We start from the raw sequence: 10,067 nt of genomic DNA, 5'->3' as shown, positions 1-10,067 counted from the left end.
AAAGCTGATCATTTGTCTTCTAAGAGTAAAGTCACTGACGACCCTCATAAAAGCCCTTCTCATGTATGGGGAAAAAAGCCCAATAGAAGTGGGTAAAGAGAGAATATAGGATGAGGAGGTAGAGTCAGTGAAATCTTTTAATGTTGTCTGCTCTTCATGTAGTAGAGGAAAGGGACCATCGGAGGAATTGACCATGTGTTTATGGAAGTTTATTTGTTTGTTTTAGGAATTGGTAAAGTCAAGTCATTTGATAGGAATAATCCCATAGAGAAGGAGACATTTTTGATGAAGGAGATCATATCTGTTTCCCATTCCTGCTATAAAAAATATTATCATAAACTTAGTGGCTTAAAACAGGAAAACTGTATTGTCATATAGTTCTGGAGGCCAGAAGTCTGCAGTGAGTCTTACGGGGCTCAAATTTTGGTCCTAGTGGGGCTGGTTCTCTCTGGAACCAGCTCTAGGGGAGAATCTGTTCCTTTCCGCTTGGAGCCTCTGCCAGCATGCCTTGGCTTGTGGCCTCATTGTTCCAGTTTCTAGTTCTATGGTCACATTGTTTTCTCCTCTTCTGTAGTGAAAACTATACGTCTCCCTAATGTGATTACATTTAGGGCCTTCTTGGGTAATTCAGGATAATCTCCCCATCCCCCAATCCTTCACTTAATCACCATTACTGCCAAGTACCTTTTGCCATATAAGGTAAAGTTTACAGGTTCCAGGAATTAGGACATAGATGTATTTTGGGAAGAGGCGTTATATAGTCTATCATAAGGATAAAGAAAAAATTGCAGGAGAGGAAAAGTGGGAGAGGGAGGGAAGAAGGGAGGGAGGGAGGGAGGGAGGGAGAGAGAGAGAGAGAGAGAGAGAGAGAGAGAGAGAGAGAGAGAGAGGAACATTAATGTTTTGATCCAAGTAGGAAATGATGAGGGGCAGAGGTAGCAGAGGTAGAATTGTGTTAGGAGGGACAGAGGAAAATATATAGTATCAAAATCTATTTAAGGGTTTAAAATAGCAGGGACTTTTAATTTTTTTTTGTGGAAATGAAGGTTTTGTAGGTAATTCCTTGGTTTATACTTAATTGAATCATTTACCGAGATGGGAAACTATAAGGTATAGGGAGGGGTTGAAGGTAGAGGACGATGATTGATTCAATTTTGATACATTGAGTTTGATATTAATATAATGGTTAACATGGTTGCTTTGTATTTTCTAGACACTCTTCTTAATAATTTATATGTATTGTTTAATTTATTACTTACAACAACCATAGAAGGTAAGTATTATTACATTGGTATTTTATAGATAATGGATCAGAGATGTAACTTGTTCAAGGTTCTATGACAGCCTGGTTCTAGAACCACTGCCCTTAACTATCACTCAGCATCCTAGCGGAGATGCCTGCTATTAATCTGCTTACACAGTCCTGCATTTCAGAAACCAGTCTGCAGTGAAGATTTAGATTAAGAAATCATCAGCATACAGATAACAATCAAAACTATAAAAAATAGATGAAATCACTCAGGGAAAATATGTTAAGAGAAAGGATTAGTAGGCCAAAGGTCCTATTTATGCAGGACTGATATATTCAGCTGTTAGGCTGTGGGATCATCTTATCAGCTATTAAATATGAACATACAGTGCTTTCATACTGGTGACAAATAGATTCTTCTCTGACTCCTACCCACTACCTTAGTTTCTCAGGCTGTGAGGAGTCCTGGATAGGCTCTGCCAAGGAGGAATATTCACTATTTTATCTTTTTAAATAAACATTTACTGAGTATATTTTATGCTATTATGGCAGATGATGGAGACTGAAAGAGAAATGGTATAACTTTCCTATCTTTAAGAGAGTTATGAAAAACGGCAGGCAGAACCATGGCACGAATGTGATTAAGCTTGAATGCATGTATTTTATAGTGTGGTATAGGAGCCCAGAGGATACAGCAATTATTGCCTTTCACTCGTTCATTCATTCAACATGTATAAAAAGCTGTTTTTAAGCATCTGGCATTTACCAGGCACTGTATGAGCAGATTCAAAGACAAGTAAGACAAAACCCCATTCTTCAACTGCTCAGTGTCAGTTGGAGGATTTGGGCACAGACCTGACTTGCTTCTGTGTTTTAGGACAAAGGTAGATAAGGTAGAGGGCACGGTGGAACATAATGGGAGCAATAGCCAGTTTTGCTCATTTCCAGAGAAAATGACAGCCAAAAATGGGCCCAGGATTCAGTGAGTTGATAGGAGAGTTTTTACACAATCTAGAGGAGGTTCTGACTTTCACGGGAAATTACCTTAGGGACTGTATAGGCCACCCTTCCATTGCACACATAAGAAACCTAGGACCTAGAGGTGGTCTGTGATTAGCTTGTTTCACACAACATGTTAGTCAGTGGCTGAGCCATGAGTCCAACCCAGCTTCTGAGCCTGTCCAAAGACCTCCCCTGCCTGGATCCCACTGAGTTCAGGCTGACCCAAGCTGCAGTTGTACTTTGGTCTTTTGTGTGTTTATATTACCAGGATAGTTCAGCTTTGAAGTCCCTGATGAGGGTTCTCTCTCTGGGTTCCTAAATTGGAACAAAGAGCCCTGAACGATGTACTTAAAGCAGGACATTACCAAATCGTAAGACAAAGAAGACACAGACAGAAAGACAGAGTGGCATGAGTGAGGCAGAGAGAGATTGCAATAGAGCAATAGAAAATGATGATGATAAGAGAAAAAGAGAGGCAGGGAAAGAGAGAGTGTGTGTGGAGAGAGAGAGAGAGAGGGAGAGGAGAGGAGAGGAGAGGAGAGGGGAAGAGAGGAAGGGAAAAGAACAGAAGGGAAGGAAAGGAAAATAAAGGGAAAAGGAAAGCAAAGACAAGGAGCATGAAAACTTTCTTATATACTACAGGAGAAAAGAGGCCTGGGGCCTCCCAGACTTCTAAGTCTCATGTACTTACCCTTCTCCCTCTTCGGGAAAAGGGAAGCTAACTCCACTGTGGGCCCCTGAGGGAAGAGCATACTCACCAGTGTGAATCCTAGGTCTTCTTCAAGTTCAGTCAGACCAGGAGATGGAAGGTTGCTGTGGCAGATGGAAATCTCCCTGTATTTCTGGAGCCAATCTGTAAACTCTAAAAAAGCCTTTTGGTTTTTTTTTTTAATGTTAATGTAATGTGGGGTGTGGTGATACTAGCTCTACAAGGCACTACCTGTCCACACCTCCTCACATGCTGCTGAGAGGAAGGTGAGGGCCAGGAAGAGCTAGAGGTGTTATTTTACGCCTGATTTCAAACTTTGTCAGGTGCATCTCATTATTTATTGAATCAAGTTCAATTTTGGAGAATTTAAGCTCTTCACCAACTAGTAGCGACAGTGCATGGATTAGATTCAGACTGATCTAAGTTCAAATCCCTGGTTGATCACTTGAATTAGCACAAGTGGCTTAGCTTTTCAAAGTCTTTGTCCTTTTGTTGTCCGGGTGGCTCAGTTGGTTAGAGCATGTGCTCTAAACAACAAGGTTACCAGTTCAATCCCAGCAGGGGCCACTTTGAAATGCACCCTTAAAAAAAAAACCAAAGAATGAGTTATTTAAAGTCTTTGTCCTCTACTTATACCATAGAATTGCTTTGAAAATTAAATAAAATAATCATGTAAATAAGCTAGCATAGTATTTGGCCCTTAGTTAGTGTTCAACATAGGTTAGCTGTTACTTTTCTTATAATGGGGAGAAATACTTAAGAGTTCCCGAAAAGGGAGAGAGATGTAGACATTCACCTTGAAGTTGTTGATGTGGGTGTTGTTAAGAACAGTAGCTATCAGAAGAGTAGCACCTTTATCCTCAGATGGGGAATATCATTCTGGTTTTGAGAGCTTGAAAGAAAAGCTTCTCTATTCCTTACCTGAGGGCTACAAAGAAAATTAGTTTCATTCCTAGGGTAGTGATGATGTTTCTGGATCCTTGAGACAGTGGACTCCAGAAACAAAACTGGCCCAGCAACTTTGATCAGTGACTGTGTATATTAGCTGACAAAGCTGTTTACTAAAAGTGTAACATCGTAGGCTTTTGGCTGGAAAGAAGCGACTGCACAGTTGCTTAGCAGCAGCCCGCCCTACAGACCTGCTGTGAAAGGGCCCAGTGCCAGCAGATGCTACTGCCTCCCACTGCCCAGCAAGGAGAACCTGACAGGCACTGCCAGTGCTCTGCCTCCCTGGAGACTGAGAAAGTCAACTGCTGCCCTGGACTTGAGAAGTTCTTTTCTTCCTGCCATGTTCTGGAGTCATCTTATACCCATCTATTCAGTCTTCCGTCCTCAGCAGCACTGGATCCCTGTGGCCGAATCCACCTAAATATCAGGGTGTTAAACAGTGTTAGCTGGCAGGTCCTGGCCAGCTTTCCTGGCAGCACTTCCACTGAGCATGGGATTGGATAATATTTTCAGGTGTTTACTCATTTCCTGCAGGTATTTCCCTTCAATCCATTTCTTACCTCTATTCAAAAACATTCTGACCTCCATTCATAGATATTGCATCAATGAATAGCAGCCTCAGGGAAAGCATGAAGCAGGACAAAAATCTGCAGGTGACCTTGAACAACACAAGTTGGAACTACCTGGTTCCACTTATATACAGATTTTTCCCCAATAAATACTGTAGACGTATTTTCTCTTCCTTGTGATTTTTTAAAAGACTTTTTATTAAAAATATAGTTAGCATACAATATTATATTAGTTTCAGGTATACCCAATAGTTATTCAATATTTGTATACCTAAAGAAGTGATCACCATGATAAGTCCAGCAACCATCTGACACCGTACCATGCTATCACAATATCATTGACTATATTCCAAATGCTGCACATTCATCCCTGACTTATTTGTTTTGTACCTGAAAGTTTGGACCTCTTATCGTCCTTCACCTTCCCCCACCCTTTTAATTTTTCAGTTACAGTTGACATTCAATATTATTTTATTTTAATTTCAGGTGTACAGCTTATGGTTAGACATTTCTATAGTTTAAGAAGTGATTCCCCTAACTAGTCTAGTACCCACTTGGCACTATACATAATTATTACCATATTATTGACTATGTTTCCTATGCTTTACTTTACATCCCCATGACTATTTTGTAACTACCAATTTGTACTTCTTAATGCCTTCACCTTTTTCACCCTGCCCCCCAACTCCACTCATATCTATCAACCCAATAAATCTAGTACCCATCTGATAACATATGTAGCCATTACGTTATTATTGACAATAATCTTTATGCTCTACCCTATATCCCCTGACTTTGTAACAACCAATTTGTGCTTCTTAATTCCTTCCCACTTTTCACCCACCCCCTCAACACCCCTCCCATCTGGCAACCATCAAAATGTTCTCTGTTTCTATGAGTCTGTTTCTGTTTTGTTTGTTTATTTTGTCCTTTAGAATCCACATCTAAGCTAAATCACACTGCATCTGTCTTTTGCTGCCTGATACACTCCACTCAGCACAATATCATCCAGGTCCATCCATGCCGCTGCAGATGGCAAGAACCCATTTCCTTCCTTGGCCGAGCAATATTCCATTGTGTATATGTACCACCTCCTCTTTATCCATTCTTCCATTGACGGGCTGCCCCCACGTCTAGGACATTGTAAACAATGCTGCAAAAAACATGTAGATACAAATGTCCCTTCAACATAGCATTTGGGTTTTTTTTTTTATAAATACCAGGAAGTGGGATTACTGGATCCTTCTTTGTCTCTTGTTATAGCCTTTGTCTTAAAGTCTATTTTGTCTAGTATAAGTATTGCTAACACAGTTATTGTTTTTGTTTTCATTTTATAGCCTTTGTTTTAAAGTCTACTTTCTCTAGTATAAATATTGCTACCCCAGGTTTTTTGTTTGTTTTTCATTTCCATTTTCATGAAATAACTTTTTCTATCCCTTTACTTTCAGTCTTTCAATCTGAAGTGAGTCTCTTGTGGGCAACATATGTAAGGGTTTTGTTTTCTCATCCATTCAGCCATCCTATGGTTGTTGCTTTATTTTTCTCATTAATTTTAATAGGTCTCAAAATTCTGTGACAGATTTTTGGTCAACTTGACTCCATTAAGAAATACTAATTTTAAGGGCCAGCCGAGTGGCTCAGTTGGTTAAGAGCTTGCTCAAGAGTTTGAGCTCTGAGCAACAGTGGTTCGATTCCCAGCCTGAGCTGAGCTGTTGCTGAGCTGCCAACAGGTGGCAAGATGGTTCAGCTAAAAAAAAAAAAAGAAATACTAATTTTAAAAACTAATAACTTAAAAACTGCCACACATACAAAAAAAACAAATGGTCCACAAAACATCCTCCTTTCCTTCTGAAGGTTTTACTATGCATTGTAATCATTAACCAGTCTTCTACTATTAAACTTAAATGGCCGATGATTGAGACAAACAGTTCGGAGACCGTTCTTCCACCACTGATTAAGACTGGGGTGGCAGGTATTGGGGATAATATTCATTTAGCCTTCTGAGCTTTCTGGGCAGTGTTGGTGATCTTGCCAGCTCCAGCTGCCTTCTTGTCCACTGCTTTGTAACATCCACAACAACTGTCTGTCTCATGTCACAAACAGCAAAATGACCCAGAGGAAGGCAGACAGAGAAGCTCACAACACACATGGGCTTGGCAGGAGCTATGTCAATGATGGCAGCATCACCAGATTTCAAAAATTTCAGGCCAACTTCCAGCTTTTTCTCTGAATGATGATCAATCTTCTCCTTTAGCTCAGCAAATTTGCAAGGAAAGTAAGCTGTGTGACAACCAACCACAGGTGTGTATCCGGCACTGATTTGGCCTGGATGCTTCAGGATAATCACCTGAGCTGTGAAGCCAGCTGTTTCCATTGGTGGGTCATTTTTGCTGTCAGCAGCCACATTGCTATGATGAACGTCTTTGACAGACACATTCTTGACATTGAAGCCCACACTGACCCCAGAAAGAGCTTCACTCAAAACTTCATGGTGCATTTGAACAGACTTTACTTCAGTTGTAACATGGACTGGAGCAAAGGTGACCACCATGCCGGGTTTGAGAACATCAGTTTCAACTCGGCCCACAGGGACAGTACCATACAACCAATTTTGTAGACATCCTGGAGGGACAGACACAAAGGTTTGTCAGTTGTACAAGTTGGTGGCAGGATGCAATCCAGAGTTTCTAGCAGAGTGGTTCCTCTGGCACTGCCATCTTTCCAGCTGACTTTCCATCCCTTGAACCAAGGCATCTAGTTTGCTGGTGATTCCTTCTAGTACATTCTTCGTTTCAGTTTTGTATTCTTCATTTCTAACTGGTTCATTTTTATGATTTCTATGTCCTTTTTAATGCTTGCTAATTCTTTGTTGAAGTTCTCACTAAGTTCATTGAGCATCCTTATAAACATTGTTTTGAAATCTGTATCTGGTATGTTGCTTGCCTCCATTTCATGTAGTTGTTTTTCTCCTGTTTTTTCATTTGGGACATATTTCTTTGTTTCCTCATTTTGGCTGCCTCTCTGTGTTTGTTTCTACATATTAGGTAGGGCTGCTATGACTCCCAGTCTTGGCCAGGTGACCCTAAGTAGTGGGAGTCCTGTGGACCCCACTGGCACAGCCCCCCTGGTCACCTAGGCCTAGTGCTCCAGGAGTGTCCCTTATGTGTGTTGTATGTGCCCTCCTGTTATAGTTGTTGGCACATCAGTGGGCGGTATTGACCCTCAGGGTGACTGGCTGTGGGGTTTGGCCACATCCATAGCTTATGGGCTGCTGTGTGGGAGAGGCTTACCCCATGGATCAGGATTCACCCCAGTGGGCTCTGGTTCCTGTTGAGACTGTCCTTTGGGTGTGCCACTTGTGGGGCTACTTGGTTGTTGCTCTGCTGTGGTCTGAAGCCAATCTCCAAGTATGTTGGCTTGGTTCTGGGGCCTCTTGGGAAGGGCTAGTGTTCAGGCCCAGGTAAGCCACTGCCTATAACTGGCCAGGAAGTATCTGGTACAGCTACAAAGCAATCCACAGTTGTTCACTGCCTGTGTTGTACCTGGAGATGCTTGGGAGAGGCCACGCTGCAAACCAAGGATGGCTGCCACCAGTGCTGGGTCTGGGTGGCATAGCTCCACAAAATGTCAGGACACTTCAAGGCCTGCTGCCACTTGCTGCCACCTGCCAGGTCCCACAATATGCACCTGCTAATAAAGCCTCCTGTGGTAGGTAGGAAGGTGAGGCAGGGTCTCAGTGAGTCAGCAGGGTGGAGCAGCAGAGTTCACCAGGCCAATCAGATTCAGATTGGGCAGTGGGGTAGGGCTCAATGCAGGAAAGATGGTGCCTGCCAGCTGGCTGCAGGGTAGGAGGGCACCACACAGGGAAAATGGGGACAGTTCCTGCAGCCCTCACCCTGAAGTACACAACTCAGTGTCTCCCTATATGTCTTCAACATCCCCAGAGTCACCATCCCTCCATCGGAGGCCAGGGTGAATGCCAGCACGAGCCCTTTAAGATGATGCTTGGGTTTCCTATCACTTTTTTCCCACCCAGAGGGTTGGAATCCCCACTGTTTTTAACAGTCAGAAGTTTTGGGGGCTCCTCTCCTCAGCACCAGTACTCCAGGCAGGGGAGCACGGTGTGAAGCCTGGGGTCCCTTGCTTCTTCATGGGGAACCTCTGTGGTGAAGATATCTCTCCCAATTTTCAACCGCCACACGTGGGTGTGGGACCAGACCATTTTGCTTCTCCAACCCTCCTACCAGTTTCAATTTGGCTTCTTCTTTATATCCTTAGTTATAACTTGTGTTCAGCTAGACTTCAGATGGTTCTCCAGGTTGATTTTTCTATAATTTAGTTGTAATTTTGATGTGTTCATGGGATGAGGCAAGCACAGAATTTATCTGCACTGCCATCTAAATCTACTCTTCCTTATGATTTTCTTAACATTTTGTTTTCTCTAACTTTATGTAAGAATACAGTATATAATACATATACAAAATATATATTAATCAACTGCTTATGTTATAGGTAAGGCTTCTGGCCAACAGTAGACTATTAGTAGTTAAGTTTGGGGGAGTCAAAAGTTATACACAGATTTTTGTCTGCATGGGGGTTAGGCATTCTTAACCCCAACATTGTTCAAGGGTTAGCTGTACATTCTAATACAAACATAGGACATTGGCTGCTATAAATTAAAGTATCTTAAAGAAATACTAAGTATTGCTTCCAGGCTAAAGAAAGGTTCACATAGAGGGTAAGCAGGAGAGGGAGGCAAAAGAGGTGTGAAAGTCCCATAAAAGAAGAAATAGGTACCCTGATTTTTGTCATATGTACTGGCTGCAAGACCCTGTAGAGAAATGGCTCTGTGATGCATCTGGTCATAAGGGATCAAAAAATAGCCTTGCAAAAGATTTCTGCCATCTTACAAACATGCTATGGAAACATTGTAGGGATGAATATCTCATTGGGAACTTGTGGGACCAATGATCAAGGCATTCTTTCCCCTCCCGCTGATGTACTGGCATGGTGTGAGATCTGGGGACAGTGGAATAAACCTGGGGAAAGAGAGCTGTCTCAGGATGAGCCAAAGTTACAATGTTTTTTCCAGTTACTTAAGACTAGAATTGAGAACGTATGTTGTAAGCAGAAAAATTACGAAACTTTGACTCATGTATCCCTCAGGGGAAACACTTATTCCTATATTCAAACTGTCTATCTTATTACTCAGATCAACTCCACATTTACTTTACAAATATAGGTGTACAAAATGAAGACTCCCTGCTTAAAACCCTTCAGTTATTTTCCATTATCTCTGAAGTAAAGTTCTTAATACAAGACTCTCCCTGATCTGTCCATTGCAGATTCTACTTTCATGTCTTCCCATTCACAGTTATGTCCCATCAACCCTCCATTTTTTCCTCAGCCTGAAGGTACTTCTTGCAGTTCTTTAGTTTGTGTTTTCCAGTTCCACCTTTTTTACTTTCCTTTCCCTTTTCTGAATTATTCTCCTCCCATTTTTCATATGGCTAATTCCTACTTTTTTAGAACTCAACCAAACACCACATCCTCTGGGAAGTGTCCCCCCAGTTCCTTCTCAGTGAGTTGG

General features: G+C 41.9%; 1 pseudogene; it reads right to left on the bottom strand.

Annotated features, from left to right (window-relative positions):
• Positions 1-6,383: 6,383 nt before the first annotated feature.
• Positions 6,384-7,231, bottom strand: LOC109378096 (elongation factor 1-alpha 1 pseudogene; annotated as a pseudogene).
• Between the last annotated feature and the right edge of the window lie 2,836 nt (positions 7,232-10,067).

The sequence above is a fragment of the Hipposideros armiger genome, unplaced genomic scaffold (assembly GCF_001890085.2).
Source record: "Hipposideros armiger isolate ML-2016 unplaced genomic scaffold, ASM189008v1 scaffold_1730, whole genome shotgun sequence".
Lineage (NCBI taxonomy): Eukaryota > Metazoa > Chordata > Mammalia > Chiroptera > Hipposideridae > Hipposideros > Hipposideros armiger.
Note: the sequence above shows the minus strand (reverse complement) of the source record. Positions and strands in the feature narration are given on the sequence as shown.